Source organism: Doryrhamphus excisus, chromosome 13 (genome assembly GCF_030265055.1).
Source record: "Doryrhamphus excisus isolate RoL2022-K1 chromosome 13, RoL_Dexc_1.0, whole genome shotgun sequence".
NCBI classification, from domain to species: domain Eukaryota; kingdom Metazoa; phylum Chordata; class Actinopteri; order Syngnathiformes; family Syngnathidae; genus Doryrhamphus; species Doryrhamphus excisus.
The window spans coordinates 3,635,621-3,660,436 of NC_080478.1; the positions used below are offsets into that span (position 1 = coordinate 3,635,621).

At 51.5% G+C, this 24,816-nt stretch overlaps 40 non-coding genes and 21 pseudogenes across 40 annotated transcripts in view; all 61 read right to left on the minus strand.

The window, feature by feature from the left end:
• The window catches only part of LOC131098333 (5S ribosomal RNA), a 119-nt gene extending 27 nt beyond the window's left edge, over positions 1-92 (minus strand). The window contains exon 1 of the ribosomal RNA XR_009117209.1: positions 1-92. This exon is cut by the window's left edge and continues 27 nt beyond it. This is a non-coding gene — a ribosomal RNA (5S ribosomal RNA).
• Positions 93-204: 112 nt separating this feature from the next.
• LOC131098677 (5S ribosomal RNA) lies at positions 205-323 on the minus strand. The gene has a single exon (XR_009117542.1). It is a non-coding gene; the product is annotated as a 5S ribosomal RNA (ribosomal RNA).
• A 112-nt stretch (positions 324-435) lies between these two features.
• Positions 436-564, minus strand: LOC131098870 (5S ribosomal RNA; annotated as a pseudogene).
• A 112-nt stretch (positions 565-676) lies between these two features.
• LOC131141182 (5S ribosomal RNA) lies at positions 677-795 on the minus strand. The gene has a single exon (XR_009132505.1). It is a non-coding gene; the product is annotated as a 5S ribosomal RNA (ribosomal RNA).
• A 112-nt stretch (positions 796-907) lies between these two features.
• LOC131142321 (5S ribosomal RNA) lies at positions 908-1,016 on the minus strand (annotated as a pseudogene).
• Positions 1,017-1,128: 112 nt separating this feature from the next.
• Positions 1,129-1,247, minus strand: LOC131100363 (5S ribosomal RNA). Its single transcript, XR_009119083.1, has one exon. It is a non-coding gene; the product is annotated as a 5S ribosomal RNA (ribosomal RNA).
• A 112-nt stretch (positions 1,248-1,359) lies between these two features.
• LOC131142234 (5S ribosomal RNA) lies at positions 1,360-1,468 on the minus strand (annotated as a pseudogene).
• Positions 1,469-1,580: 112 nt separating this feature from the next.
• Positions 1,581-1,709, minus strand: LOC131100333 (5S ribosomal RNA; annotated as a pseudogene).
• Positions 1,710-1,821: 112 nt separating this feature from the next.
• LOC131141258 (5S ribosomal RNA) lies at positions 1,822-1,930 on the minus strand (annotated as a pseudogene).
• Positions 1,931-2,042: 112 nt separating this feature from the next.
• On the minus strand, positions 2,043-2,151 carry LOC131142312 (5S ribosomal RNA; annotated as a pseudogene).
• Positions 2,152-2,263: 112 nt separating this feature from the next.
• Positions 2,264-2,382, minus strand: LOC131099325 (5S ribosomal RNA). The gene has a single exon (XR_009118159.1). It is a non-coding gene; the product is annotated as a 5S ribosomal RNA (ribosomal RNA).
• Positions 2,383-2,494: 112 nt separating this feature from the next.
• LOC131141141 (5S ribosomal RNA) lies at positions 2,495-2,612 on the minus strand (annotated as a pseudogene).
• Positions 2,613-2,724: 112 nt separating this feature from the next.
• On the minus strand, positions 2,725-2,843 carry LOC131143019 (5S ribosomal RNA). Its single transcript, XR_009133075.1, has one exon. It is a non-coding gene; the product is annotated as a 5S ribosomal RNA (ribosomal RNA).
• A 112-nt stretch (positions 2,844-2,955) lies between these two features.
• LOC131098889 (5S ribosomal RNA) lies at positions 2,956-3,074 on the minus strand. The gene has a single exon (XR_009117735.1). It is a non-coding gene; the product is annotated as a 5S ribosomal RNA (ribosomal RNA).
• A 112-nt stretch (positions 3,075-3,186) lies between these two features.
• Positions 3,187-3,305, minus strand: LOC131140884 (5S ribosomal RNA). The gene has a single exon (XR_009132474.1). It is a non-coding gene; the product is annotated as a 5S ribosomal RNA (ribosomal RNA).
• A 111-nt stretch (positions 3,306-3,416) lies between these two features.
• Positions 3,417-3,535, minus strand: LOC131098141 (5S ribosomal RNA). The gene has a single exon (XR_009117021.1). It is a non-coding gene; the product is annotated as a 5S ribosomal RNA (ribosomal RNA).
• Positions 3,536-3,647: 112 nt separating this feature from the next.
• LOC131097590 (5S ribosomal RNA) lies at positions 3,648-3,766 on the minus strand. Its single transcript, XR_009116488.1, has one exon. It is a non-coding gene; the product is annotated as a 5S ribosomal RNA (ribosomal RNA).
• A 2,227-nt stretch (positions 3,767-5,993) lies between these two features.
• On the minus strand, positions 5,994-6,112 carry LOC131099799 (5S ribosomal RNA). The gene has a single exon (XR_009118571.1). It is a non-coding gene; the product is annotated as a 5S ribosomal RNA (ribosomal RNA).
• Positions 6,113-6,224: 112 nt separating this feature from the next.
• On the minus strand, positions 6,225-6,343 carry LOC131100968 (5S ribosomal RNA). The gene has a single exon (XR_009119146.1). It is a non-coding gene; the product is annotated as a 5S ribosomal RNA (ribosomal RNA).
• Positions 6,344-6,454: 111 nt separating this feature from the next.
• LOC131097601 (5S ribosomal RNA) lies at positions 6,455-6,573 on the minus strand. The gene has a single exon (XR_009116499.1). It is a non-coding gene; the product is annotated as a 5S ribosomal RNA (ribosomal RNA).
• A 112-nt stretch (positions 6,574-6,685) lies between these two features.
• Positions 6,686-6,794, minus strand: LOC131140917 (5S ribosomal RNA; annotated as a pseudogene).
• A 112-nt stretch (positions 6,795-6,906) lies between these two features.
• Positions 6,907-7,025, minus strand: LOC131142816 (5S ribosomal RNA). The gene has a single exon (XR_009132882.1). It is a non-coding gene; the product is annotated as a 5S ribosomal RNA (ribosomal RNA).
• A 111-nt stretch (positions 7,026-7,136) lies between these two features.
• Positions 7,137-7,245, minus strand: LOC131142235 (5S ribosomal RNA; annotated as a pseudogene).
• A 112-nt stretch (positions 7,246-7,357) lies between these two features.
• On the minus strand, positions 7,358-7,486 carry LOC131099481 (5S ribosomal RNA; annotated as a pseudogene).
• Positions 7,487-7,598: 112 nt separating this feature from the next.
• On the minus strand, positions 7,599-7,707 carry LOC131141259 (5S ribosomal RNA; annotated as a pseudogene).
• A 112-nt stretch (positions 7,708-7,819) lies between these two features.
• LOC131099520 (5S ribosomal RNA) lies at positions 7,820-7,938 on the minus strand. Its single transcript, XR_009118347.1, has one exon. It is a non-coding gene; the product is annotated as a 5S ribosomal RNA (ribosomal RNA).
• A 112-nt stretch (positions 7,939-8,050) lies between these two features.
• On the minus strand, positions 8,051-8,169 carry LOC131100481 (5S ribosomal RNA). The gene has a single exon (XR_009119097.1). It is a non-coding gene; the product is annotated as a 5S ribosomal RNA (ribosomal RNA).
• A 112-nt stretch (positions 8,170-8,281) lies between these two features.
• On the minus strand, positions 8,282-8,400 carry LOC131141206 (5S ribosomal RNA). Its single transcript, XR_009132508.1, has one exon. It is a non-coding gene; the product is annotated as a 5S ribosomal RNA (ribosomal RNA).
• Positions 8,401-8,511: 111 nt separating this feature from the next.
• On the minus strand, positions 8,512-8,630 carry LOC131100979 (5S ribosomal RNA). The gene has a single exon (XR_009119147.1). It is a non-coding gene; the product is annotated as a 5S ribosomal RNA (ribosomal RNA).
• Positions 8,631-8,742: 112 nt separating this feature from the next.
• On the minus strand, positions 8,743-8,861 carry LOC131097591 (5S ribosomal RNA). The gene has a single exon (XR_009116489.1). It is a non-coding gene; the product is annotated as a 5S ribosomal RNA (ribosomal RNA).
• A 112-nt stretch (positions 8,862-8,973) lies between these two features.
• LOC131099336 (5S ribosomal RNA) lies at positions 8,974-9,092 on the minus strand. Its single transcript, XR_009118170.1, has one exon. It is a non-coding gene; the product is annotated as a 5S ribosomal RNA (ribosomal RNA).
• A 111-nt stretch (positions 9,093-9,203) lies between these two features.
• LOC131098142 (5S ribosomal RNA) lies at positions 9,204-9,322 on the minus strand. The gene has a single exon (XR_009117022.1). It is a non-coding gene; the product is annotated as a 5S ribosomal RNA (ribosomal RNA).
• Positions 9,323-9,434: 112 nt separating this feature from the next.
• Positions 9,435-9,543, minus strand: LOC131141945 (5S ribosomal RNA; annotated as a pseudogene).
• Positions 9,544-9,654: 111 nt separating this feature from the next.
• Positions 9,655-9,773, minus strand: LOC131097879 (5S ribosomal RNA). Its single transcript, XR_009116767.1, has one exon. It is a non-coding gene; the product is annotated as a 5S ribosomal RNA (ribosomal RNA).
• Positions 9,774-9,885: 112 nt separating this feature from the next.
• On the minus strand, positions 9,886-10,004 carry LOC131099347 (5S ribosomal RNA). Its single transcript, XR_009118181.1, has one exon. It is a non-coding gene; the product is annotated as a 5S ribosomal RNA (ribosomal RNA).
• Positions 10,005-10,116: 112 nt separating this feature from the next.
• LOC131098777 (5S ribosomal RNA) lies at positions 10,117-10,235 on the minus strand. The gene has a single exon (XR_009117635.1). It is a non-coding gene; the product is annotated as a 5S ribosomal RNA (ribosomal RNA).
• A 112-nt stretch (positions 10,236-10,347) lies between these two features.
• LOC131141936 (5S ribosomal RNA) lies at positions 10,348-10,456 on the minus strand (annotated as a pseudogene).
• A 112-nt stretch (positions 10,457-10,568) lies between these two features.
• LOC131097771 (5S ribosomal RNA) lies at positions 10,569-10,687 on the minus strand. The gene has a single exon (XR_009116664.1). It is a non-coding gene; the product is annotated as a 5S ribosomal RNA (ribosomal RNA).
• A 112-nt stretch (positions 10,688-10,799) lies between these two features.
• Positions 10,800-10,917, minus strand: LOC131141142 (5S ribosomal RNA; annotated as a pseudogene).
• Positions 10,918-18,028: 7,111 nt separating this feature from the next.
• LOC131142683 (5S ribosomal RNA) lies at positions 18,029-18,147 on the minus strand. The gene has a single exon (XR_009132752.1). It is a non-coding gene; the product is annotated as a 5S ribosomal RNA (ribosomal RNA).
• Positions 18,148-18,259: 112 nt separating this feature from the next.
• Positions 18,260-18,388, minus strand: LOC131098871 (5S ribosomal RNA; annotated as a pseudogene).
• Positions 18,389-18,500: 112 nt separating this feature from the next.
• On the minus strand, positions 18,501-18,619 carry LOC131141193 (5S ribosomal RNA). Its single transcript, XR_009132506.1, has one exon. It is a non-coding gene; the product is annotated as a 5S ribosomal RNA (ribosomal RNA).
• Positions 18,620-18,731: 112 nt separating this feature from the next.
• On the minus strand, positions 18,732-18,840 carry LOC131142322 (5S ribosomal RNA; annotated as a pseudogene).
• A 112-nt stretch (positions 18,841-18,952) lies between these two features.
• On the minus strand, positions 18,953-19,061 carry LOC131142213 (5S ribosomal RNA; annotated as a pseudogene).
• A 112-nt stretch (positions 19,062-19,173) lies between these two features.
• On the minus strand, positions 19,174-19,292 carry LOC131098217 (5S ribosomal RNA). Its single transcript, XR_009117093.1, has one exon. It is a non-coding gene; the product is annotated as a 5S ribosomal RNA (ribosomal RNA).
• A 112-nt stretch (positions 19,293-19,404) lies between these two features.
• Positions 19,405-19,523, minus strand: LOC131142792 (5S ribosomal RNA). Its single transcript, XR_009132858.1, has one exon. It is a non-coding gene; the product is annotated as a 5S ribosomal RNA (ribosomal RNA).
• A 112-nt stretch (positions 19,524-19,635) lies between these two features.
• On the minus strand, positions 19,636-19,754 carry LOC131100374 (5S ribosomal RNA). The gene has a single exon (XR_009119085.1). It is a non-coding gene; the product is annotated as a 5S ribosomal RNA (ribosomal RNA).
• Positions 19,755-19,866: 112 nt separating this feature from the next.
• LOC131142518 (5S ribosomal RNA) lies at positions 19,867-19,975 on the minus strand (annotated as a pseudogene).
• Positions 19,976-20,087: 112 nt separating this feature from the next.
• LOC131099482 (5S ribosomal RNA) lies at positions 20,088-20,216 on the minus strand (annotated as a pseudogene).
• A 112-nt stretch (positions 20,217-20,328) lies between these two features.
• On the minus strand, positions 20,329-20,437 carry LOC131141260 (5S ribosomal RNA; annotated as a pseudogene).
• A 112-nt stretch (positions 20,438-20,549) lies between these two features.
• Positions 20,550-20,668, minus strand: LOC131143102 (5S ribosomal RNA). Its single transcript, XR_009133157.1, has one exon. It is a non-coding gene; the product is annotated as a 5S ribosomal RNA (ribosomal RNA).
• A 112-nt stretch (positions 20,669-20,780) lies between these two features.
• Positions 20,781-20,899, minus strand: LOC131099358 (5S ribosomal RNA). The gene has a single exon (XR_009118192.1). It is a non-coding gene; the product is annotated as a 5S ribosomal RNA (ribosomal RNA).
• Positions 20,900-21,011: 112 nt separating this feature from the next.
• Positions 21,012-21,130, minus strand: LOC131099369 (5S ribosomal RNA). The gene has a single exon (XR_009118203.1). It is a non-coding gene; the product is annotated as a 5S ribosomal RNA (ribosomal RNA).
• A 111-nt stretch (positions 21,131-21,241) lies between these two features.
• LOC131098143 (5S ribosomal RNA) lies at positions 21,242-21,360 on the minus strand. Its single transcript, XR_009117023.1, has one exon. It is a non-coding gene; the product is annotated as a 5S ribosomal RNA (ribosomal RNA).
• Positions 21,361-21,472: 112 nt separating this feature from the next.
• LOC131097592 (5S ribosomal RNA) lies at positions 21,473-21,591 on the minus strand. Its single transcript, XR_009116490.1, has one exon. It is a non-coding gene; the product is annotated as a 5S ribosomal RNA (ribosomal RNA).
• A 112-nt stretch (positions 21,592-21,703) lies between these two features.
• LOC131098847 (5S ribosomal RNA) lies at positions 21,704-21,822 on the minus strand. The gene has a single exon (XR_009117699.1). It is a non-coding gene; the product is annotated as a 5S ribosomal RNA (ribosomal RNA).
• Positions 21,823-21,934: 112 nt separating this feature from the next.
• LOC131099381 (5S ribosomal RNA) lies at positions 21,935-22,053 on the minus strand. The gene has a single exon (XR_009118215.1). It is a non-coding gene; the product is annotated as a 5S ribosomal RNA (ribosomal RNA).
• A 111-nt stretch (positions 22,054-22,164) lies between these two features.
• LOC131143252 (5S ribosomal RNA) lies at positions 22,165-22,283 on the minus strand. Its single transcript, XR_009133305.1, has one exon. It is a non-coding gene; the product is annotated as a 5S ribosomal RNA (ribosomal RNA).
• Positions 22,284-22,395: 112 nt separating this feature from the next.
• LOC131101188 (5S ribosomal RNA) lies at positions 22,396-22,504 on the minus strand (annotated as a pseudogene).
• A 112-nt stretch (positions 22,505-22,616) lies between these two features.
• Positions 22,617-22,735, minus strand: LOC131099392 (5S ribosomal RNA). Its single transcript, XR_009118226.1, has one exon. It is a non-coding gene; the product is annotated as a 5S ribosomal RNA (ribosomal RNA).
• Positions 22,736-22,847: 112 nt separating this feature from the next.
• Positions 22,848-22,966, minus strand: LOC131097994 (5S ribosomal RNA). The gene has a single exon (XR_009116878.1). It is a non-coding gene; the product is annotated as a 5S ribosomal RNA (ribosomal RNA).
• Between the last annotated feature and the right edge of the window lie 1,850 nt (positions 22,967-24,816).

Below are 24,816 nucleotides of genomic sequence, written 5' to 3' on the forward strand. Positions count from 1 at the left end.
GGTCTCCCATCCAAGTACTAACCAGGCCCACCCCTGCTTAGCTTCCGAGATCGGACGAGATCGGGCGTTTTCAGGGTACTATGGCCGTAAGCTGCCAGGGCAACTGAAAAGATCCTATTTGAAGAAGACGCAGGCCAAACTAGACTCCAGCAAAAAGTGTCAAACAGCGCCCTCTGCTGTCAGACAAGAGCAGAAACCATAAAAAGCTTACAGCACCTGGTATTCCCAGGCGGTCTCCCATCCAAGTACTAACCAGGCCCGCCCCTGCTTAGCTTCCGAGATGGGACGAGATCGGGCGTTTTCAGGGTAGTATGGCCGTAAGCTGCCACATCAACTGAAAAGATCCTATTTGAAGGCGACGCAGGCCAAACTAGACTCCAGCAAAAAGTGTCAAACAGCGCCCTCTGCTGTCAGGCAAGAGCAGAAACCATAAAAAGCTTACAGCACCTGGTATTCCCAGGCGGTCTCCCATCCAAGTACTAACCAGGCCCACCCCTGCTTAGCTTCCGAGATCGGACGAGATCGGGCGAGATCGGGCGTTTTCAGGGTAGTATGGCCGTAAGCTGCCAGGGCAACTGAAAAGATCCTATTTGAAGAAGACGCAGGCCAAACTAGACTCCAGCAAAAAGTGTCAAACAGCGCCCTCTGCTGTCAGGCAAGAGCAGAAACCATGAAAAGCTTACAGCACCTGGTATTCCCAGGCGGTCTCCCATCCAAGTACTAACCAGGCCCGCCCCTGCTTAGCTTCCGAGATCGGACGAGATCAGGCATTTTCAGGGTGGTATGGCCGTAAGCTGCCAGGACAACTGAAAAGATCTTATTTGAAGGCGACGCAGGACAAACTAGACTCCAGCAAAAAGTGTCAAACAGCGCCCTCTGCTGTCAGGCAAGAGCAGAAACCATAAAAAGCTTACAGCACCTGGTAATCCCAGGCGGTCTCCCATCCAAGTACTAACCAGGACCGCCCCTGCTTAGCTTCCGAGATCGGGCGTTTTCAGGGTAGTATGGCCGTAAGCTGCGAGGGCAACTGAAAAGATCCTATTTGAAGGCGACGCAGGCCAAACTAGACTCCAGCAAAAAGTGTCAAACAGCGCCCTCTGCTGTCAGGCAAGAGCAGAAACCATAAAAAGCTTACAGCACCTGGTATTCCCAGGCGGTCTCCCATCCAAGTACTAACCAGGCCCGCCCCTGCTTAGCTTCCGAGATCAGACGAGATCGGGCGTTTTCAGGGTAGTATGGCCGTAAGCTGCCACATCAACTGAAAAGATCCTATTTGAAGGCGACGCAGGCCAAACTAGACTCCAGCAAAAAGTGTCAAACAGCGCCCTCTGCTGTCAGGCAAGAGCAGAAACCATAAAAAGCTTACAGCACCTGGTATTCCCAGGCGGTCTCCCATCCAAGTACTAACCAGGCCCTCCCCTGCTTAGCTTCCGAGATCAGTCGTTTTCAGGGTAGTGTGGCCGTAAGCTGCCAGGGCAACTGTACAGATCCTATTTGAAGGCGACGCAGGCCAAACTAGACTCCAGCAAAAAGTGTCAAACAGCGCCCTCTGCTGTCAGGCAAGAGCAGAAACCATAAAAGGCTTACAGCACCTGGTTTTCCCAGGCGGTCTCCCATCCAAGTACAAACCAGGCCCACCCCTGCATAGCTTCCGAGATCGGACGAGATCGGGCGAGATCGGGCGTTTTCAGGGTAGTATGGCCGTAAGCTGCCAGGGCAACTGAAAAGATCCTATTTGAAGAAGACGCAGGCCAAACTTGACTCCAGCAAAAAGTGTCAAACAGCGCCCTCTGCTGTCAGGCAAGAGCAGAAACCATAAAAAGCTTACAGCACCTGGTATTCCCAGGCGGTCTCCCATCCAAGTACTAACCAGGCCCTCCCCTGCTTAGCTTCCGAGATCAGGCGTTTTCAGGGTAGTGTGGCCGTAAGCTGCCAGGGCAACTGAAAAGATCCTATTTGAAGGCGACGCAGGCCAAACGAGACTCCAGCAAAAAGTGTCAAACAGCGCCCTCTGCTGTCAGGCAAGAGCAGAAACCATAAAAAGCTTACAGCACCTGGTATTCCCAGGCGGTCTCCCATTCAAGTACTAACCAGGCCCGCCCCTGCTTAGCTTCCGAGATCGGGCGTTTTCAGGGTAGTACGGCCAAAAGCTGCCAAGGCAACTGAAAAGATCCTATTTGAAGGCGACGCAGGACAAACTAGACTCCAGCAAAACATGTCAAACAGCGCCCTCTGCTGTCAGGCAAGAGCAGAAACCATGAAAAGCTTACAGCACCTGGTATTCCCAGGCGGTCTCCCATCCAAGTACTAACCAGGCCCGCCCCTGCTTAGCTTCCGAGATCGGACGAGATCGGGCGTTTTCAGGGTAGTATGGCCGTAAGCTGCCAGGTCAACTGAAAAGATCCTATTTGAAGGTGACGCAGGCCAAACTAGACTACAGCAAAAAGTGTCAAACAGCGCCCTCTGCTGTCAGGCAAGAGCAGAAACCATAAAAAGCTTACAGCACCTGGTATTCACAGGCGGTCTCGCATCCAAGTACTAACCAGGCCCGGCCCTGCTTAGCTTCCGAGATCGTACGAGATCGGGCGTTTTCAGGGTAGTATGGCCTAAGCTGCCAGGTCAACTGAAAAGATCCTATTTGACGGTGACGCAGGCCAAACTAGACTACAGCAAAAAGTGTCAAACAGCGCCCTCTGCTGTCAGGCAAGAGCAGAAACCATAAAAGGCTTGCAGCACCTGGTATTCCCAGGCGGTCTCCCATCCAAGTACTAACCAGGCCCACCCCTGCTTAGCTTCCGAGATCGGACGAGATCGGGCGTTTTCAGGGTAGTATGGCCATAAGCTGCCAGGTCAACTGAAAAGATCCTATTTGAAGAAGACGCAGGCCAAACTAGACTCCAGCAAAAAGTGTCAAACAGCGCCCTCTGCTGTCAGGCAAGAGCAGAAACCATAAAAAGCTTACAGCACCTGGTAATCCCAGGCGGTCTCCCATCCAAGTACTAACCAGGCCCGCCCCTGCTTAGCTTCCGAGATCGGACGAGATCGGGCGTTTTCAGGGTAGTATGGCCCTAAGCTGCCACATCAACTGAAAAGATCCTATTTGAAGGCGACGCAGGCCAAACTAGACTCCAGCAAAAAGTGTCAAACAGCGCCCTCTGCTGTCAGGCAAGAGCAGAAACCATAAAAAGCTTACAGCACCTGGTATTCCCAGGCGGTCTCCCATCCAAGTACTAACCAGGCCCGCCCCTGCTTAGCTTCCGAGATCGGACGAGATCGGGCGTTTTCAAGGTAGTATGGCCGTAAGCTGCCGGGACAACTGAAAAGATCTTATTTGAAGGCGACGCAGGCCAAACTAGATCCAGCAAAAAGTGTCAAACAGCGCCCTCTGCTGTCAGGCTAGAGCAGAAACCATAAAAAGCTTACAGCACCTGGTATTCCCAGGCGGTCTCCCATCCAAGTACTAACCAGGCCCGCCACTGCTTATCTTCCGAGATCGGACGAGATCGGGCGTTTTCAGGGTAGTATGGCCATAAGCTGCAAGGTCAACTGAAAAGATCCTATTTGAAGAAGACGCAGGCCAAACTAGACTCCAGCAAAAAGTGTCAAACAGCGCCCTCTGCTGTCAGGCAAGAGCAGAAACCATAAAAAGCTTACAGCACCTGGTAATCCCAGGCGGTCTCCCATCCAAGTACTAACCAGGCCCGCCCCTGCTTAGCTTCCGAGATCGGACGAGATCGGGCGTTTTCAGGGTAGTATGGCCGTAAGCTGCAAGGGCAACTGAAAAGATCCTATTTGAAGGCGACGCAGGCCAAACTAGACTCCAGCAAAAAGTGTCAAACAGCGCCCTCTGCTGTCAGGCAAGAGCAGAAACCAGGGGTGTGGAGCCGGAGCCGGAGCCGGAGCCGGAGCCACTCGGAGCCACACGATTTGCCCGGAGCCGGAGCCGGAGCCGGAGCCACTCTGACTTTGTGGCTCCTGTGGCTCCGACCTCCGAAACTCGAATCATTCCATTCCGCCTTACGCAAGTTCACCGACGGACTTGTGAGCATGGTGGTAAAGGACTCCTTGCCGCTCTCCTTCTTCTCGTCCTCGGCCGGCTTCGGTGCCATCGCCGGGTCCATCGCGAGGCAGCTGCACGTCAGCCTGGACAGGAACGCCGTTCGCGAGATGGTGATCAATCGGGCTCGGCAACTGGAGTCTGGCCTCATCAGCATCATGAGGAACAAACCTGTGTACTTGAAGATGGACGGAGCAACCCGGCTTGGCTCCAGTTACCTGGCTATCAACGCCCAGTTTTTTCACGACGGGAAGCCGACAATCAAGACACTAGCTGTCACGGACTGTGCCGGCAAGCACACTGCGAAGGAAACGCTGGAGCTGCTCAAGAAAGCGCTGGAGAGGTACGAGCTCAACAAAGATCAAGTGCTTGCTGTGGTCACGGACAATGCCAGGGCGATGGTGAAAACCGTAGAGCTATTGAACCAGAGTGATGAAGAGAGGAGCAGTGAATTGCTAGAGGAGGGAAGTGCGGATGATCAGGGAGATCAAGAAGAGGACGAGGTTGGTGATGACGAAACACTCCGCGACCTGATTGTGGATCACTTCGACACGTCCACAGGCTCGCGCCCAGCAGCTGGCGCAAACACCAATGTCCACATGACGCGATGTGGTGTTCACACCCTACAGCTGGCTGTACGCGACGGATTGAAGCAACGAGGTGCACATGCGGTGTTGGAGCATGCCCGAAGCGTCGTGAAGAAGCTCAGGGCGCCGAACATGGTGGCATCTCTGAAAAAGAAAGGTCATCTGCTCCCGATCATCGACGTGCCAACAAGGTGGGGCAGCAGCTACGCCATGGTGAACCGCCTGCTGGAACTCCGGGAGGTGGTGCAAGATTATGCTGCTGTCGCGCCGGACTTGCACCTGTCGGACGAAAAATGGCAGCGAATCCAACAACTTGCTGACGTCCTCAAGGACCCATACATCGTGACCATTCGGTTACAGAGCAGTGAGCTCACACCAGGGACGTTTCTCAAAGAGTGGCTGAAGCTGCGGGACGGACTGGAGAAGAACGGGGGCATCGGCGCCGCTATCGCCTCCTCCATGCGAGGGCGGGAAGAGACACTGCTCGAGTCGGATGCCGTGTTGGCTGCCGTCTTCGCCGACGCCCGGTACAGGATCCTACTAGGCGAGAGACTGCAACGTGCCGAAGATGCCTTCATCAAGATCGCTCACAGGGTTCATCACATAGAGAACTCTGGAGCTTCTACTGCAGCAGAGCATCAGCTGAGCAGCGCGAGCTCCGAGCAAGAAGACGACCCATTTGAACAGGAGTTGGACCGGCTCGAACGCGGGCGTCATGCAGTGATGCAAACACCCTCTTCGGTGACGGATGCAGTGCATGAGATGAAGAATCTCGGACGACTGAAGGGAAAAGACGTCTGGAGCATCATCGGCAAGTACCCAGCGGCCGTTCAGACGACCAGCCTCGCCCTGGCCGCTCTACCCACGACACAAGTGTCAGTCGAACGGCTGTTCTCGGCCATGAAACTTCTGCTAACGGACCTTAGATCCCGGATGAAGGAAGACATCGTGGAGGCAATGCTCCTCATACGTTCCAATGAGTAAAACGCGAGTGCTTGCAGTGAGAGATGCATGATGTGAAAAGTTCTGAGTTGCTGTGAAAGCCAATGACTCACTTTTACGTCTTTCCCATGTTTTAGCGATTTTGGGCAACATGGTTCCATTTTTCTGTAAAGATGTGTTGGTTAATACAAAATACATTCGATGAGAAAAGAAAAGGCTGTTTTTGCTTGCTCAAAACCGTTAAAATGCGCTATAAGTTACTCTTTAACTTGGTGAAAAATAGACCTAGCCGGAGCCGGAGCCGGAGCCGGAGCCACAAGGAGCCACACCATTTTGCCCGGAGCCGGAGCCGGAGCCGGAGCCACAAAAATTGATGTGGCTCCACACCCCTGGCAGAAACCATAAAAAGCTTACAGCACCTGCTATTCCCAGGCGGTCTCCCATCCAAGTACTAACCAGGCCCGCCCATGCTTAGCTTCCGAGATCTGACGAGATCGGGCTTTTTCAGGGTAGTATGGCCGTAAGCTGCCAGGGCAACTGAAAAGGTCCTATTTGAAGGCGACGCAGGCCAAACTAGACTCCAGAAAAAAGTGGCAAACAGCGCCCTCTGCTGTCAGGCAAGAGCAGAAACCATAAAAAGCTTACAGCACCTGGTATTCCCAGGCGGTCTCCCATCCAAGTACTAACCAGGCCCGCCCCTGCTTAGCTTCCGAGATCGGACGAGATCGGGCGTTTTCAGGGTAGTATGGCCATAAGCTGCCAGGACAACTGAAAAGATCTTATTTGAAGGCGACCCAGGCCAAACTAGATCCAGCAAAAAGTGTCAAACAGCGCCCTCTGCTGTCAGGCTAGAGCAGAAACCATAAAAAGCTTACAGCACCTGGTATTCCCAGGCGGTCTCCCATCCAAGTACTAACCAGGCCCGCCCCTGCTTAGCTTCCGAGATCGGACGAGAGCGGGCGTTTTCAGGGTAGTATGGCCGTAAGCTGCCAGGTCAACTGAAAAGATCCTATTTGAAGGTGACGCAGGCCAAACTAGACTACAGCAAAAAGTGTCAAACAGCGCCCTCTGCTGTCAGGCAAGAGCAGAAACCATAAAAAGCTTACAGCACCGGGTATTCACAGGCGGTCTCCCATCCAAGTACTAACCAGGCCCGCCCCTGCTTAGCTTCCGAGATCGGGCGTTTTCAGGGTAGTATGGCCGTAAGCTGCAAGGGCAACTGAAAAGATCCTATTTGAAGGCGACGCAGGCCAAACTAGACTCCAGCAAAAAGTGTCAAACAGCGCCCTCTGCTGTCAGGCAAGAGCAGAAACCATAAAAAGCTTACAGCACCTGGTATTCCAAGGCGGTCTCCCATCCAAGTACTAACCAGGCCCGCCCCTGCTTAGCTTCCGAGATCGGACGAGATCGGGCGTTTTCAGGGTAGTATGGCCGTAAGCTGCCACATCAACTGAAAAGATCCTATTTGAAGGCGACGCAGGCCAAACTAGACTCCAGCAAAAAGTGTCAAACAGCGCCCTCTGCTGTCAGGCTAGAGCAGAACCATAAAAAGCTTACAGCACCTGGTATTCCCAGGCGGTCTCCCATCCAAGTACTAACCAGGCCCTCCCCTGCTTAGCTTCCGAGATCAGTCGTTTTCAGGGTAGTGTGGCCGTAAGCTGCCAGGGCAACTGTACAGATCCTATTTGAAGGCGACGCAGGCCAAACTAGACTCCAGCAAAAAGTGTCAAACAGCGCCCTCTGCTGTCAGGCAAGAGCAGAAACCATAAAAGGCTTACAGCACCTGGTATTCCCAGGCGGTCTCCCATCCAAGTACAAACCAGGCCCACCCCTGCTTAGCTTCCGAGATCGGACGAGATCGGGCGAGATCGGGCGTTTTCAGGGTAGTATGGCCGTAAGCTGCCAGGGCAACTGAAAAGATCCTATTTGAAGAAGACGCAGGCCAAACTTGACTCCAGCAAAAAGTGTCAAACAGCGCCCTCTGCTGTCAGGCAAGAGCAGAAACCATAAAAAGCTTACAGCACCTGGTATTCCCAGGCGGTCTCCCATCCAAGTACTAACCAGGCCCTCCCCTGCTTAGCTTCCGAGATCAGGCGTTTTCAGGGTAGTGTGGCCGTAAGCTGCCAGGGCAACTGTAAAGATCCTATTTGAAGGCGACGCAGGCCAAACTAGACTCCAGCAAAAAGTGTCAAACAGCGCCCTCTGCTGTCAGGCAAGAGCAGAAACCATAAAAGGCTTACAGCACCTGGTATTCCCAGGCAGTCTCCTATCCAAGTACTAACCAGGCCCACCCCTGCTTAGCTTCCGAGATCGGACGAGATCGGGCGTTTTCAGGGTAGTATGGCCGTAAGCTGCCAGGGCAACTGAAAAGATCCTATTTGAAGAAGACGCAGGCCAAACTAGACTCCAGCAAAAAGTGTCAAACAGCGCCCTCTGCTGTCAGGCAAGAGCAGAAACCATAAAAAGCTTACAGCACCTGGTATTCCCAGGCGGTCTCCCATCCAAGTACTAACCAGGCCCGCCCCCGCTTAGCTTCCGAGATCGGACGAGATCGGGCGTTTTCAGGGTAGTATGGCCGTAAGCTGCCACATCAACTGAAAAGATCCTATTTGAAGGCGACGCAGGCCAAACTAGACTCCAGCAAAAAGTGTCAAACAGCGCCCTCTGCTGTCAGGCAAGAGCAGAAACCATAAAAAGCTTACAGCACCTGGTATTCCCAGGCGGTCTCCCATCCAAGTACTAACCAGGCCCGCCCCTGCTTCGCTTCCGAGATCGGACGAGATCGGGCGTTTTCAGGGTAGTATGGCCGTAAGCTGCCAGGACAACTGAAAAGATCTTATTTGAAGGCGACGCAGGCCAAACTAGATCCAGCAAAAAGTGTCAAACAGCGCCCTCTGCTGTCAGGCTAGAGCAGAAACCATAAAAAGCTTACAGCACCTGGTATTCCCAGGCGGTCTCCCATCCAAGTACTAACCAGGCCCGCCCCTGCTTAGCTTCCGAGATCGGACGAGATCGGGCGTTTTCAGGGTAGTATGGCCATAAGCTGCCAGGTCAACTGAAAAGATCCTATTTGAAGAAGACGCAGGCCAAACTAGACTCCAGCAAAAAGTGTCAAACAGCGCCCTCTGCTGTCAGGCAAGAGCAGAAACCATAAAAAGCTTACAGCACCTGGTAATCCCAGGCGGTCTCCCATCCAAGTACTAACCAGGCCCGCCCCTGCTTAGCTTCCGAGATCGGACGAGATCGGGCGTTTTCAGGGTAGTATGGCCGTAAGCTGCAAGGGCAACTGAAAAGATCCTATTTGAAGGCGACGCAGGCCAAACTAGACTCCAGCAAAAAGTGTCAAACAGCGCCCTCTGCTGTCAGGCAAGAGCAGAAACCATAAAAAGCTTACAGCACCTGGTATTCCCAGGCGGTCTCCCATCCAAGTACTAACCAGGCCCGCCCCTGCTTAGCTTCCGAGATCGGACGAGATCGGGCGTTTTCAGGGTAGTATGGCCGTAAGCTGCCGGGACAACTGAAAAGATCTTATTTGAAGGCGACGCAGGCCAAACTAGATCCAGCAAAAAGTGTCAAACAGCGCCCTCTGCTGTCAGGCTAGAGCAGAAACCATAAAAAGCTTACAGCACCTGGTATTCCCAGGCGGTCTCCCATCCAAGTACTAACCAGGCCCGCCACTGCTTATCTTCCGAGATCGGACGAGATCGGGCGTTTTCAGGGTAGTATGGCCATAAGCTGCAAGGTCAACTGAAAAGATCCTATTTGAAGAAGACGCAGGCCAAACTAGACTCCAGCAAAAAGTGTCAAACAGCGCCCTCTGCTGTCAGGCAAGAGCAGAAACCATAAAAAGCTTACAGCACCTGGTATTCCCAGGCGGTCTCCCATCCAAGTACTAACCAGGCCCTCCCCTGCTTAGCTTCCGAAATCAGGCGTTTTCAGGGGAGTATGGCCGTAAGCTGCCAGGACAACTGAAAAGATCTTATTTGAAGGCGACGCAGGCCAAACTAGATCCAGCAAAAAGTGTCAAAAAGCGCCCTCTGCTGTCAGGCAAGAGCAGAAACCATAAAAGGCTTACAGCACCTGGTATTCCCAGGCGGTCTCCCATCCAAGTACTAACCAGGCCCACCCCTGCTTAGCTTCCGAGATCGGACGAGATCGGGCGTTTTCAGGGTAGTATGGCCGTAAGCTGCCAGGGCAACTGAAAAGATCCTATTTGAAGAAGACGCAGGCCAAACTAGACTCCAGCAAAAAGTGTCAAACAGCGCCCTCTGCTGTCAGGCAAGAGCAGAAACCATGAAAAGCTTACAGCACCTGGTATTCCCAGGCGGTCTCCCATCCAAGTACTAACCAGGCCCGCCCCTGCTTAGCTTCCGAGATCGGACGAGATCGGGCGTTTTCAGGGTAGTATGGCCGTAAGCTGCCCGGACAACTGAAAAGATCCTATTTGAAGGCGACGCAGGCCAAACTAGACTCCAGCAAAAAGTGTCAAACAGCGCCCTCTGCTGTCAGGCAAGAGCAGAAACCATAAAAAGCTTACAGCACCTGGTAATCCCAGGCGGTCTCCCATCCAAGTACTAACCAGGACCACCCCTGCTTAGCTTCCGAGATCGGACGAGATCGGGCGTTTTCAGGGTAGTATGGCCGTAAGCTGCAAGGGCAACTGAAAAGATCCTATTTGAAGGCGACGCAGGCCAAACTAGACTCCAGCAAAAAGTGTCAAACAGCGCCCTCTGCTGTCAGGCAAGAGCAGAAACCATAAAAAGCTTACAGCACCTGGTATTCCCAGGCGGTCTCCCATTCAAGTACTAACCAGGCCCGCCCCTGCTTAGCTTCCGAGATCGGGCGTTTTCAGGGTAGTATGGCCAAAAGCTGCCAAGGCAACTGAAAAGATCCTATTTGAAGGCGACGCAGGACAAACTAGACTCCAGCAAAACATGTCAAACAGCGCCCTCTGCTGTCAGGCAAGAGCAGAAACCATGAAAAGCTTACAGCACCTGTTATTCCCAGGCGGTCTCCCATCCAAGTACTAACCAGGCCCGCCCCTGCTTAGCTTCCGAGATCGGACGAGATCGGGCGTTTTCAGGGTAGTATGGCAGTAAGCTGCCAGGTCAACTGAAAAGATCCTATTTGAAGGTGACGCAGGCCAAACTAGACTACAGCAAAAAGTGTCAAACAGCGCCCTCTGCTGTCAGGCAAGAGCAGAAACCATAAAAAGCTTACAGCACCTGGTATTCACAGGCGGTCTCGCATCCAAGTACTAACCAGGCCCGGCCCTGCTTAGCTTCCGAGATCGTACGAGATCGGGCGTTTTCAGGGTAGTATGGCCTAAGCTGCCAGGTCAACTGAAAAGATCCTATTTGACGGTGACGCAGGCCAAACTAGACTACAGCAAAAAGTGTCAAACAGCGCCCTCTGCTGTCAGGCAAGAGCAGAAACCATAAAAGGAATTACCAAAGAATTACCAAAATTAGAAAAAAATCAGGTGACAACCCTGGACTTACCCATTTCACTAACAGATCTTTATGATGCTCTACAGGAAATGCCAAATAACAAGGCACCAGGACCGGACGGGTTTCCTGCCGAATTTTATAAAACATTCTGGTCACTGCTAGCCCCAGTTTTTTTTAAAATGGTTCAGGAAATAAAAGAAAATGCACGCCTACCCCCATATATGAATTCTGCTACAATCAGTCTTTTGCTAAAATCAGAAAAGGACCCAACATTACCTTCCAGTTATCGTCCAATTTCCCTTATTAATGCGGATCTTAAAATAATATGCAAAGTATTAGCTAGAAGACTGGAAAAAGTTACTCCTCATATAATACATCCCGATCAATCAGGATTTATCAAGGGGAGACACTCAGTTAGCAATGTACGCCGCTTAACTAATCTGATTGATCACTCTATCATCCATAATTTGGAAACCACAATCGTCTCACTAGACGCTGAAAAGGCATTCGACAGAGTTAACTGGAAATTTCTCTTTGCAACCCTACAGAAATTTGGCTTTGGCGAGTCATTTAGAACGTGGATCCAAATATTATATAGCATCCCAAAGGCCTCCGTTCGAACCAATAATCTGATCTCTCCAGAATTCACTTTACAAAGAGGTACTAGGCAAGGTTGTCCACTCTCCCCCTCATTGTTTGCTATCTTCATTGAACCTCTTGCAGCTGCTATTCGACAACATGGAAATATTAAAGGGATCCAGACAACAAATGTTCATCATAAGATAAGCCTTTATGCTGATGATGTGTTACTCTTCCTAAAAAACTCACACTTCTCACTTCACCAAGCTATCACACTCATCAATAACTTTAGCACCTTCTCGGACTACTCTATTAACTGGTCTAAATCCATAGTATTGCCCATTAATTTTGTTTTCCAGAGCACCCCCTCTATACCACTGCGTTCAGGGAATATCAGGTATTTGGGCATCAACATTTCCTCCAATCTGTCAGACCTGATCAGCTTGAATTATACCCCACTGTTGAAATCGATTGAGGATGATCTTGAACGTTGGAGAACTTTGCCGATCTCTCTTATGGGCAGAGTGTCCACTGTGAAAATGATGATATTACCAAGGATCAATTATCTGTTCTCTATGATCCCAACCAAACCATCTATAACTTGGTTTAAGTCATTAGACTCAAATATAAATAAATTTCTTTGGAAAAATAAGCCAGCACGAATAAGCCTAAAAACATTACAAAAATCTAAAGAATGTGGGGGCTTAGAACTGCCAAATTTCTCCAATTACTTCCTGGCAAATAGGCTACAGTATATCTTAAAATGGATAAAACCTAACCCCTTGGATCAGTTATGGCTAGACATTGAACAATCATTTAGCCAAGAAATCCCCATCTTTAACTTACCTTTCATAAGTCAAATCCTTAGGAAACACGATTGTTTTAAAAGCATAAATATTAAAACCACTCTGACAGCTTGGTGGGAATTTTTAAAAATAACCAGGTCCTCGCTCAATCCTTGCCAGTACACTCCGATCTGGAATAACCCTGATATATTGCTTAAAAAAAAACCCTTGGATTTTACAACATGGCATGACAAAGGAATAAGTTGCTTGGAAAATATCATAAGGGGGGGAAAGTTTGTGTCATTCACTTACCTTGTTACACAGTATGGGTTAAGCCAGAATACATTTCTTGAATACTCACAAATTAAATCCATAATTAGAGCTAGGTTTCGTAACATATCTTGGGAAAGCTATCCCACCATTGACCAATTCTTAAACATATCCGCTCCCCAAACATTATCCAAGTTGTACATTCTCTTGTCAAAGTGTGACAACACCGTTGGGGTTCCAGTCTCCAAATGGAACCTAGATTTATCTACAAGCTGTGACCCTGAGTTCTGGAAGCAAATATGCCTTAATTCGTTCTGTTTAATAAAAAATCCCAACCTACAGTTGGTTCAGTTCAAAACCATTCATAGAGTACACTACACAGGGCAGAGAATGTTTAAAATGGGTCTAACCGACTCCAACATCTGTGTATACTGCCCAGATCATGTAGTAGATGATTATTTACACTCCATGTGGGCATGTCCCCCCATTAGTAATTTCTGGCAAGCAGTGTGCGAGGACCTTTCTTTGGCACTTGGGACCTCTATTCCTTCCTCACCTGTATTATGCTTGTTGGGTGATCTTTCTACAGTCAACGTAGAAACAAATCACACACAACTCCTCATCACAGCGTTAAGCATTGCCAAGAAAACCATTCTTATCAATTGGAAATCCAAAAAAAAACTGAACATAGCCTTTTACAAAAATCTTCTGTTAGATCATATAGCAATTGAGAGAATGTCTGCTGAATCCAAAGAACAACTGTCAGAATTTCAATCTATATGGGCTCCAATAATTAATCTCTTAAATTAATCTCTTTTGGTAATTCTCGAAGGGCTGAGTGTGCCTGTCTCTGCCCCTGGCGGTCTCGTTCCTCTGGCTTGGGGCATGGTCTTGGTCGCCGGGTTGCCCTGGCGTCTGGGGGGTGAGCGGGTGGGTACCGTGTATCTCTGTCCCTTCCTGCTGGGCTGACCCCCTGGAGGTTCAGGTGGGGGTTGGTGGGGGGCTGTCCGGATCTGGGGATGGGGCGTGGGTGGGGTGGTGGTGGTCGTCCCGGGGGTGGTGCAGGCCGTCCCTCGGGGTGGTGGGTAGACGGGGAGCCGCATCCTGTGGGTGGTGGGCGCCTGCTGCTGCTGGGGGGGGCCTGTGTGCGTCCGGTGGCGCTGGTTCCTCCGCGGCCTCCCTCGCCCCTGGGGGTGGGCCGGGTTTGCCCTGGGTGCTCTGGCCTGGCTACTGTGTGGGACCGTGGGGTGTGGGCATGGGAGGCTTTGGCCCTGCCCTTGGTGTGGGCACGGGTGGTTATACCCCGCTGCCCTTGCAGAGCCTTCCCTCTTAGGTATGTACATGGCTATATATGTGTGTGTGTAGGTATGCATGTATATATTTATTATTATCATATCTAAAATAGTTAAAAGATCTAAATTATTAGAAAATATATTTTATATAAATTATTATATATTAAGTATCAATAGTAGTATCATTATTATACATACATAACTATCAATAAATATTATTATTATTACTATTATTGTTATTACTATTATTGTTATTATTATTATTATTGTTATTATTATTATTATTACTACTATTATTATTATGGTTACTATTATTATTATTATTATTATCAATTACTTTACTTTATTTTTATTTATTTATTTATTTTTTTTTAATTTTTATTATTTTTATTCTCAATTTTAATTTTTGTGTATGGTAGGTGTATGGCCCCGGGTGGGGCGCCTGGTAAGCTCATACGGGAGGGGGGGTCTCGTTTGTGCAGCTTGGGCTCTGGGTGGGGAAGTGCGGTGCTGGGGTGGGGCATTACCTGCTTCCCTCCCTTCGGTGGAGGGATGGCTGGGATGTGGTGGATGTGGGGCGGGCGGGTGGGGGGCTGGCTGTGGGTGCGTGGGTAGCGGGGCGGATAGCGGTGGGGGTGGTGCTCTGCGCGGCGTGGGCCGGGATTAGCGGGGGGCTTGCTTGGGGGGCGGGGTGGTGGGCTCTGGGTCGTGGGGGGGCCTCGACCAAGGGTTGGGGGGTGGGGCTGGCCGGTGGCTCACGGGCGGCCCCTGCTATTTGCCGGTGTCTGGTTGGCCCCTTCTGTCTCCGGTCTGGTGGCGGTCTTCCCGCCTCCGGGGTGTCCTACTTGGCGGGTCCGTGGGTGGATGGGAGATGTGGTGGAGACGGGTCGGCGCTGTAATGGAGGGTGGGACTGGGGGGGGCATTCACTTTTTGCGGCTGTTGGGGTATCGTCTGCCTGGTGGGCTCTGCTGCCTGGTGTGTGTTTCTCTGTCCCGCCCTGGCACTCTTGGCTCACGAGCCCGGGGGGTGGGGTTGGGCTCTTCCCCATGCGGGTCCCGGTTCTCCTGCGGTCTCTGTGGTGTCACTCCCTGGGCTGCCATGGTGACGGATGTGCTGCCGGGGCGCGGTTCCTGCTGTTCTGGTGGTTGTAGGAGCAGCCTCGGGGCGTGTGGTTTGTCCGCGGCTCCTGGTGGTCCGGGGGTGGCATAGCTGGCTCAATCTCTGGTGGGGCCCTCCGGGGGGGAGCTGGCAGGCCGGACTGGCCGCCACGATGGGCTGGGTGGGGCCCGTGGTTGGTCCTGTGGCCCAGGGCTTGCTCCGGGCGGCTGGCTTGCCCGGCTCGGTTGGCCGGTAGTGCGGGGTGGGCGTGTGTGGGGCCCCGATCCTCCCTGCTGCACTGCACCACCTCACATACATGTAGGACTTTGGGGGGTGGCCTGCAACTGGTTTTGCCGGGGGCGAAGGGTTTCCTTGCGGATGCCCTTTTGTCCTCGGCATTCCTCTGGCTTGTCACCCTTCAATTTTAACCGCACCTTAGACACTCAGTTCTGGGGGGGGGTCTGGGCAGGCAGGGGACCCACCATTGCTCAGCTTCCTTCCACACACACACACACACATACACATACACCACACACATAGGTCAGCCCTATGGGACAGGCCTATTTTTAATTGCACTATCTACACAATACCATCTTCACACACACAGGTGTAGCGGGCTGGACCGGAGAGCCTACTACCTACCCCCGCGATTGGCCCGCTGGCTGCTGGGGCTTGGCGGCTCGCTCGGGGTGCCCTGGGCTGCAGGATATTTTGGTCTGGTCTGCCTGGCCTTCCTGGGGGTCCCGCCGGAACCAGCTGACGCCGGGGCTTGCCCTGGTGTCATGGTTGGCGCTACCTCCCTGGATCTGTCCTGGGTCGCGGGCGCCAACGTGCCCTTGGGGGGGCGTTCACCGGCCTCCAGGCAGTGGGGTCCGCGCTGCTGGTGGCCTGAAGTCTACGGTGGTGGCTTGGGGTTGTTGCGCTGTGGTGGCTGCTGCGGGGACCGGGCTGTGTGTTGGGGGGGGGACCTGATCCTGCTCGTGGGTACGGGGGCCGGGGTGGCGTGTGGGGATGGGGAGCATGCTCCTCGGGGTGGGGCCTGCTGGGGGGGCGGTGCTCTTTCGGGCGTTTGGGTGTCTGCTCCCACTGGTCCTATGCTCTGCCGCATCGCTGTCCCTGTCTTTGCCCATCCCCAGTCTTGCCTTAGGGCTCGTCGGGGATGGGTCTCCGGTACGTGGGCGGAGCGCTGCTGGTTCTGGGGGCGGGGGAGGGCTGGCCCTCCCGGTGGATGGTGGGGTCCTTCGGGGGCCTTGCGCTGGTCTTAACTCCTCGGCTCTGGTGCGTGGCCTCCCCGTGACTTGGAGCTATGGCTCTCCCTCACGGGGGTGAGCTGCCCGGTGGATGTCGGCCGGCGCAGTGGAGCGCCTCACCACTCGCCTGCTCGCCCCCTCCGCTTGCTCATGTGCGGGCCTCCTCCCCTCGCCCGCTCCTTTGTCTGCCGCATTGCAGTAGCCCTGATGCCGTGGTCGAGGGGAGTCTGGGGGTGCTATGCCTTGGCGGTCCGTACCTCCCTGGGCTCGGGGCCTGGTTGTGGGTCTGGGACCCCTGGGTCCCCCACCCTGTGATGCCCCGGACGCCCCACCCGGGGACGTCCACAGCATGTGTGTGTATTGAGTGGATGGGGTGTGCATGTGTCTGAGTTTATTTTATGTATTTATTGTTTTAAATACTTAGATAATTAATGATTAGTTTTATTATAATTATATATATATGTATATATATATGTATATGTGTGGATGTGTATGTGGGTATATGGCCATGTAGATATGCGGGGGGGGGCTCTGCGGGGGTCTGGCGTAGGGTGTTCCATCTCAACCGCCCGGTCCTCCATGGGGCAGTGTGCCCGGGCCTCTTCTGTCCTGGCCGGGGCGGTCCTATGTCGGTGGTCGGGCCTGGGGTTACCTGGGGCGGGCCGGGTTCTGCTTCCTGGGGGTGTGTGGGGGGCGGGAGGCGGTGCCTCCGGCCGTGGACGGGCTCCCTTCCGGCCGGCGGGGGCGCCCCTGTGCCCACGGGTGTGTGGCCTTCGATGCCCTTCTGCCCTAGTAGGGTATGGTCTCCCGCTGGTCTCGGGGGTGCGGCTCTCCTCCGGCCTGCTGGCGCCCTGTTGCCGGTTGGGATTGCTCCTCCATGGCCTCTTGCTGGTCTCTTCGGGGGGTTGCTTCGGGGGCGGGTCTTGGGGAGTCGGCCCTGGCTTTGCCCACACCCACGGGGCCGGAGGTTCTCTGGCGGTGGGGGCTTGACCTGGCTGCGCGGGGCGGGGTTTGCTGGGTGGTAGAAGGCAGTCTCTCTCCTTTTGTCATTCTCAGTGACAATTACACATTCACACACTCGCATTCACATACACAACACACCTCCATATGGGCACTCACAGCACATGGGTGCTTCTCTATACAATCTACTCTCTTATCCCTGATGTTTATATAGTATTGGTATGCTATTATTACAGTAATAATGATGTCAAGCAATGAGATTTTAATTACTGTAACTGTATGGTTGCAATTGTGTTTACTATCATGGGTCATGTCCCCATTGTTACTATTGCTACTGGTAAGTTGGACTGTTTCATTTCACTGATATCATCTCCAGTGTGACCCTTAGCCATCATTGACATTTAACTGTTCTGTTTGTCACTGTTGTTGTTTTGGGAATTCTTGTTGCTGCTGTTTTTGTCTCTCCCTCTACCCCCCCCCCCCCCCCCCCGACCCCACCTTTCTCTTCTCTCTTCTTCTTTTCTGTTCTTCTTCTTGCTCCGGTCCGGTCGTCCCAAATGGCATAACAAAGACATCAAATAACGGCAAATAAAATTTCATGGTACAGGGAAGTTGTAGCCAACACCTTTCCTGACACAGAGCAAATCTGTCTAGCATGTAAGGGCATTTAGATCAACAATACTATCTGCCCCATTGGCTGGACGGGACAAAAAAAAAAAAAAAAAAAAAAAAAAAAAAAAAAAAAGAAACCATAAAAGGCTTGCAGCACCTGGTATTCCCAGGCGGTCTCCCATCCAAGTACTAACCAGGCCCACCCCTGCTTAGCTTCCGAGATCGGACGAGATCGGGCGTTTTCAGGGTAGTATGGCCGTAAGCTGCCACATCAACTGAAAAGATCCTATTTGAAGGCGACGCAGGCCAAACTAGACTCCAGCAAAAAGTGTCAAACAGCGCCCTCTGCTGTCAGGCAAGAGCAGAAACCATAAAAAGCTTACAGCACCTGGTATTCCCAGGCGGTCTCCCATCCAAGTACTAACCAGGCCCACCCCTGCTTAGCTTCCGAGATCGGACGAGATCGGGCGAGATCGGGCGTTTTCAGGGTAGTATGGCCGTAAGCTGCCAGGGCAACTGAAAAGATCCTATTTGAAGAAGACGCAGGCCAAACTAGACTCCAGCAAAAAGTGTCAAACAGCGCCCTCTGCTGTCAGGCAAGAGCAGAAACCATGAAAAGCTTACAGCACCTGGTATTCCCAGGCGGTCTCCCATCCAAGTACTAACCAGGCCCGCCCCTGCTTAGCTTCCGAGATCGGACGAGATCAGGCATTTTCAGGGTGGTATGGCCGTAAGCTGCCAGGACAACTGAAAAGATCTTATTTGAAGGCGATGCAGGACAAACTAGACTCCAGCAAAAAGTGTCAAACAGCGCCCTCTGCTGTCAGGCAAGAGCAGAAACCATAAAAAGCTTACAGCACCTGGTAATCCCAGGCGGTCTCCCATCCAAGTACTAACCAGGACCGCCCCTGCTTAGCTTCCGAGATCGGGCGTTTTCAGGGTAGTATGGCCGTAAGCTGCGAGGGCAACTGAAAAGATCCTATTTGAAGGCGACGCAGGCCAAACTAGACTCCAGCAAAAAGTGTCAAACAGCGCCCTCTGCTGTCAGGCAAGAGCAGAAACCATAAAAAGCTTACAGCACCTGGTATTCCCAGGCGGTCTCCCATCCAAGTACTAACCAGGCCTGCCCCTGCTAAGCTTCCGAGATCGGGCGTTTTCAGGGTAGTATGGCCAAAAGCTGCCAAGGCAACTGAAAAGATCCTATTTGAAGGCGACGCAGGACAAACTAGACTCCAACAAAACATGTCAAACAGCGCCCTCTGCTGTCAGGCAAGAGCAGAAACCATGAAAAGCTTACAGCACCTGGTATTCCAAGGCGGTCTCCCATCCAAGTACTAACCAGGCCCGCCCCTGCTTAGCTTCCGATATCGGACGAGATCGGGCGTTTTCAGGGTAGTATGGCCGTAAGCTGCCAGGTCAACTGAAAAGATCCTATTTGAAGGTGACGCAGGCCAAACTAGACTACAGCAAAAAGTGTCAAACAGCGCCCTCTGCTGTCAGGCAAGAGCAGAAACCATAAAAAGCTTACAGCACCTGGTATTCACAGGCGGTCTCCCATCCAAGTACTAACCAGGCCCGGCCCTGCTTAGCTTCCGAGATCGTACGAGATCGGGCGTTTTCAGGGTAGTATGGCCGTAAGCTGCCAGGCCAACTGAAAAGATCCTATTTGAAGAAGACGCAGGCCAAACTAGACTCCAGCAAAAAGTGTCAAACAGCGCCCTCTGCTGTCAGGCAAGAGCAGAAACCATAAAAAGCTTACAGCACCTGGTATTCCCAGGCGGTCTCCCATCCAAGTACTAACCAGGCCCGCCCCTGCTTAGCTTCCGAGATCAGACGAGATCGGGCGTTTTCAGGGTAGTATGGCCGTAAGCTGCCACATCAACTGAAAAGATCCTATTTGAAGGCGACGCAGGCCAAACTAGACTCCAGCAAAAAGTGTCAAACAGCGCCCTCTGCTGTTAGGCAAGAGCAGAAACCATAAAAAGCTTACAGCACCTGGTATTCCCAGGCGGTCTCCCATCCAAGTACTAACGAGGCCCTCCCCTGCTTAGCTTCCGAGATCAGTCGTTTTCAGGGTAGTGTGGCCGTAAGCTGCCAGGGCAACTGTACAGATCCTATTTGAAGGCGACGCAGGCCAAACTAGACTCCAGGAAAAAGTGTCAAACAGCGCCCTCTGCTGTCAGGCAAGAGCAGAAACCATAAAAGGCTTACAGCACCTGGTATTCCCAGGCGGTCTCCCATCCAAGTACAAACCAGGCCCACCCCTGCTTAGCTTCCGAGATCGGACGAGATCGGGCGAGATCGGGCGTTTTCAGGGTAGTATGGCCGTAAGCTGCCAGGGCAACTGAAAAGATCCTATTTGAAGAAGACGCAGGCCAAACTTGACTCCAGCAAAAAGTGTCAAACAGCGCCCTCTGCTGTCAGGCAAGAGCAGAAACCATAAAAAGCTTACAGCACCTGGTATTCCCAGGCGGTCTCCCATCCAAGTACTAACCAGGCCCTCCCCTGCTTAGCTTCCGAGATCAGGCGTTTTCAGGGTAGTGTGGCCGTAAGCTGCCAGGGCAACTGTAAAGATCCTATTTGAAGGCGACGCAGGCCAAACTAGACTCCAGCAAAAAGTGTCAAACAGCGCCCTCTGCTGTCAGGCAAGAGCAGAAACCATAAAAGGCTTACAGCACCTGGTATTCCCAGGCAGTCTCCTATCCAAGTACTAAGCAGGCCCACCCCTGCTTAGCTTCCGAGATCGGACGAGATCGGGCGTTTTCAGGGTAGTATGGCCGTAAGCTGCCAGGGCAACTGAAAAGATCCTATTTGAAGAAGACGCAGGCCAAACTAGACTCCAGCAAAAAGTGTCAAACAGCGCCCTCTGCTGTCAGGCAAGAGCAGAAACCATAAAAAGCTTACAGCACCTGGTATTCCCAGGCGGTCTCCCATCCAAGTACTAACCAGGCCCGCCCCTGCTTAGCTTCCGAGATCGGACGAGATCGGGCGTTTTCAGGGTAGTATGGCCGTAAGCTGCATGGGCAACTGAAAAGATCCTATTTGAAGGCGACGCAGGCCAAACTAGACTCCAGCAAAAAGTGTCAAACAGCGCCCTCTGCTGTCAGGCAAGAGCAGAAACCATAAAAAGCTTACAGCACCTGGTATTCCCAGGCGGTCTCCCATCCAAGTACTAACCAGGCCCGCCCCTGCTTAGCTTCCGAGATCGGACGAGATCGGGCGTTTTCAGGGTAGTATGGCCGTAAGCTGCCGGGACAACTGAAAAGATCTTATTTGAAGGCGACGCAGGCCAAACTAGATCCAGCAAAAAGTGTCAAACAGCGCCCTCTGCTGTCAGGCTAGAGCAGAAACCATAAAAAGCTTACAGCACCTGGTATTCCCAGGCGGTCTCCCATCCAAGTACTAACCAGGCCCGCCACTGCTTATCTTCCGAGATCGGACGAGATCGGGCGTTTTCAGGGTAGTATGGCCATAAGCTGCAAGGTCAACTGAAAAGATCCTATTTGAAGAAGACGCAGGCCAAACTAGACTCCAGCAAAAAGTGTCAAACAGCGCCCTCTGCTGTCAGGCAAGAGCAGAAACCATAAAAAGCTTACAGCACCTGGTAATCCCAGGCGGTCTCCCATCCAAGTACTAACCAGGCCCGCCCCTGCTTAGCTTCCGAGATCGGACGAGATCGGGCGTTTTCAGGGTAGTATGGCCGTAAGCTGCAAGGGCAACTGAAAAGATCCTATTTGAAGGCGACGCAGGCCAAACTAGACTCCAGCAAAAAGTGTCAAACAGCGCCCTCTGCTGTCAGGCAAGAGCAGAAACCATAAAAAGCTTACAGCACCTGGTATTCCCAGGCGGTCTCCCATCCAAGTACTAACCAGGCCCGCCCATGCTTAGCTTCCGAGATCTGACGAGATCGGGCTTTTTCAGGGTAGTATGGCCGTAAGCTGCCAGGGCAACTGAAAAGGTCCTATTTGAAGGTGACGCAGGCCAAACTAGACTCCAGAAAAAAGTGGCAAACAGCGCCCTCTGCTGTCAGGCAAGAGCAGAAACCATAAAAAGCTTACAGCACCTGGTATTCCCAGGCGGTCTCCCATCCAAGTACTAACCAGGCCCGCCCCTGCTTAGCTTCCGAGATCGGACGAGATCGGGCGTTTTCAGGGTAGTATGGCCGTAAGCTGCCAGGACAACTGAAAAGATCTTATTTGAAGGCGACCCAGGCCAAACTAGATCCAGCAAAAAGTGTCAAACAGCGCCCTCTGCTGTCAGGCTTGAGCAGAAACCATAAAAAGCTTACAGCACCTGGTATTCCCAGGCGGTCTCCCATCCAAGTACTAACCAGGCCCGCCCCTGCTTAGTTTCCGAGATCGGACGAGATCGGGCGTTTTCAGGGTAGTATGGCCGTAAGCTGCCAGGTCAACTGAAAAGATCCTATTTGAAGGTGACGCTGGCCAAACTAGACTACAGCAAAAAGTGTCAAACAGTGCCCTCTGCTGTCAGGCAAGAGCAGAAACCATAAAAAGCTTACAGCACCTGGTATTCACAGGCGGTCTCCCATCCAAGTACTAACCAGGCCCGCCCCTGCTTAGCTTCCGAGATCGGGCGTTTTCAGGGTAGTATGGCCGTAAGCTGCAAGGGCAACTGAAAAGATCCTATTTGAAGGCGACGCAGGCCAAACTAGACTCCAGCAAAAAGTGTCAAACAGCGCCCTCTGCTGTCAGGCAAGAGCAGAAACCATAAAAAGCTTACAGCACCTGGTATTCCCAGGCGGTCTCCCATCCAAGTACTAACCAGGCCCGCCCCTGCTTAGCTTCCGAGATCGGACGAGATCGGGCGTTTTCAGGGTAGTATGGCCGTAAGCTGCCACATCAACTGAAAAGATCCTATTTGAAGGCGACGCAGGCCAAACTAGACTCCAGCAAAAAGTGTCAAACAGCGCCCTCTGCTGTCAGGCAAGAGCAGAAACCATAAAAGGCTTACAGCACCTGGTATTCCCAGGCGGTCTCCCATCCAAGTACTAACCAGGCCCACCCCTGCTTAGCTTCCGAGATCGGACGAGATCGGGCGTTTTCAGGGTAGTATGGCCGTAAGCTGCCAGGGCAACTGAAAAGATCCTATTTGAAGAAGACGCAGGCCAAACTAGACTCCAGCAAAAAGTGTCAAACAGCGCCCTCTGCTGTCAGGCAAGAGCAGAAACCATGAAAAGCTTACAGCACCAGGTATTCCCAGGCGGTTTTTATTAATATTAATAATTATTAATAATTATTATTATTATTAGTATTATTTATTAATAATAATAATAATAATAATAATAAAATTAAAAATAACTTAAAATATTTTTATGGAGATGTATTTTTGCAACAAGTCCCTCCAGCCAAAAATGCATAATGAAGAAGAAGAAAAAAATAAACAAATAAACAAATAATAATAATAATAATACAATTAAAAATAACTTAAAAGATTTTTATGGAGATATCACTGTATCTTTGCAACTATAAGTCCCTCCAGCCAAAAATGCATAATGAAGAAGAAAAAAAATATATATATTTTTCGGCCCTTTACTATTGCATCGAGCACAATAAAGTAACGTTTAAGTCAAATTGTGAATCCAATACAATGTAGTATGTGCACAAAGGCTATTCAAAAGTCATTTTGAGACCTGTTAGCATTAGCAGCTAATATGCATGTAAGTAGTGCATATGCATGGCGTGCATATTGCAGACACTATTTTGAATCGTTTTTGCATGTCTCTGTGAGAAAACAGTCCTGTTTTTGTTATGAACTTGACTTTTTTTTATTGCCCCGTGGTGCTAGCTTAACACGTTGATAGAGCTTGAGAGCATACTGCATATAAATCTGTACGACAATGTCCTCAACTTAACCCTCCTCTTGTGCTGCATGTCATGAATGTAAAAGTAGATCACCGCGTCCTTCAAAAAAAAAAAACACCTTTGTCTTATGAATACCATCTGCAGTTGTCACCGGCATTTGTTTCCGTGTCATACGGATAATGACGGTACAAATGTGGAATGTTAATATGTTCCACGCTGTTCTTGCCCTGCGGATACTTTGCCTTTATTGACCTCCTGGATTTAATTACAGAATAAATGCGTGATGCAAGAAACAATTCCTGTCTTTCACTTTGTCACTTGGGAGTTGTGAGAGTTCTTAGATGCCTTAAAAATAGCCAAGGGGCTGCACATTGGACACCCCCAGTTTACAAGGTTTCTATTCAGGAAGGGCAGACAAGTTCAAGAGTTCTTCTGGCCTGCCTCTTCGTCAGGGCTGTAGCGTTTTTGCATCCTTGTTAAAATGTATTGTTGCAGTCGGGTTCGGGGGGGGTGCTGGAGCCTATCCCAGCTGTCTTTGGGCGAGAGGCGGGGTACACCCTGGACCGGTGGCCAGCCAATCACAGGGCACATATAGACAAACAACCATTCACACTCACATTCATACCTATGGACAATTTGGAGTCGCTAATTAACCTAGCATGTTTTTGGAATGTGGGAGGAAACCGGAGTACCCGGAAAAAAACCTATGCATGCACAGGGAGAACATGCAAACTCCACACAGAGATGGCCCGAGGGTGGAATTGAACTCGGGTCTCCTAGCTGTGGGGCCTGCGCGCTAACCACTCGATCACCGTGCGGCCCCTAATCAACAGTATTAACAGTTATTTAACCTTTAAAATGAACATGAATGAAACTTCAAAATTTTACCCAATTAGCAAGTTAGCATTGCTAGCATTGCTAGCTCAAACTAGTGTCCCGTGGGCCACGAGTATGAGACCACTGATTTAGACATTAAAGGGGACCGATTATGCACCTGTGGGGCATACTCATGTGGAAGGAAGGAAGGAAGGAAGGATGGAAGGAAGGAAGGAAGGAAGGAAAGAAGGAAGGAAGGAAGGAAGGAAGGAAGGAAGGAAGGAACGAAGGAAGG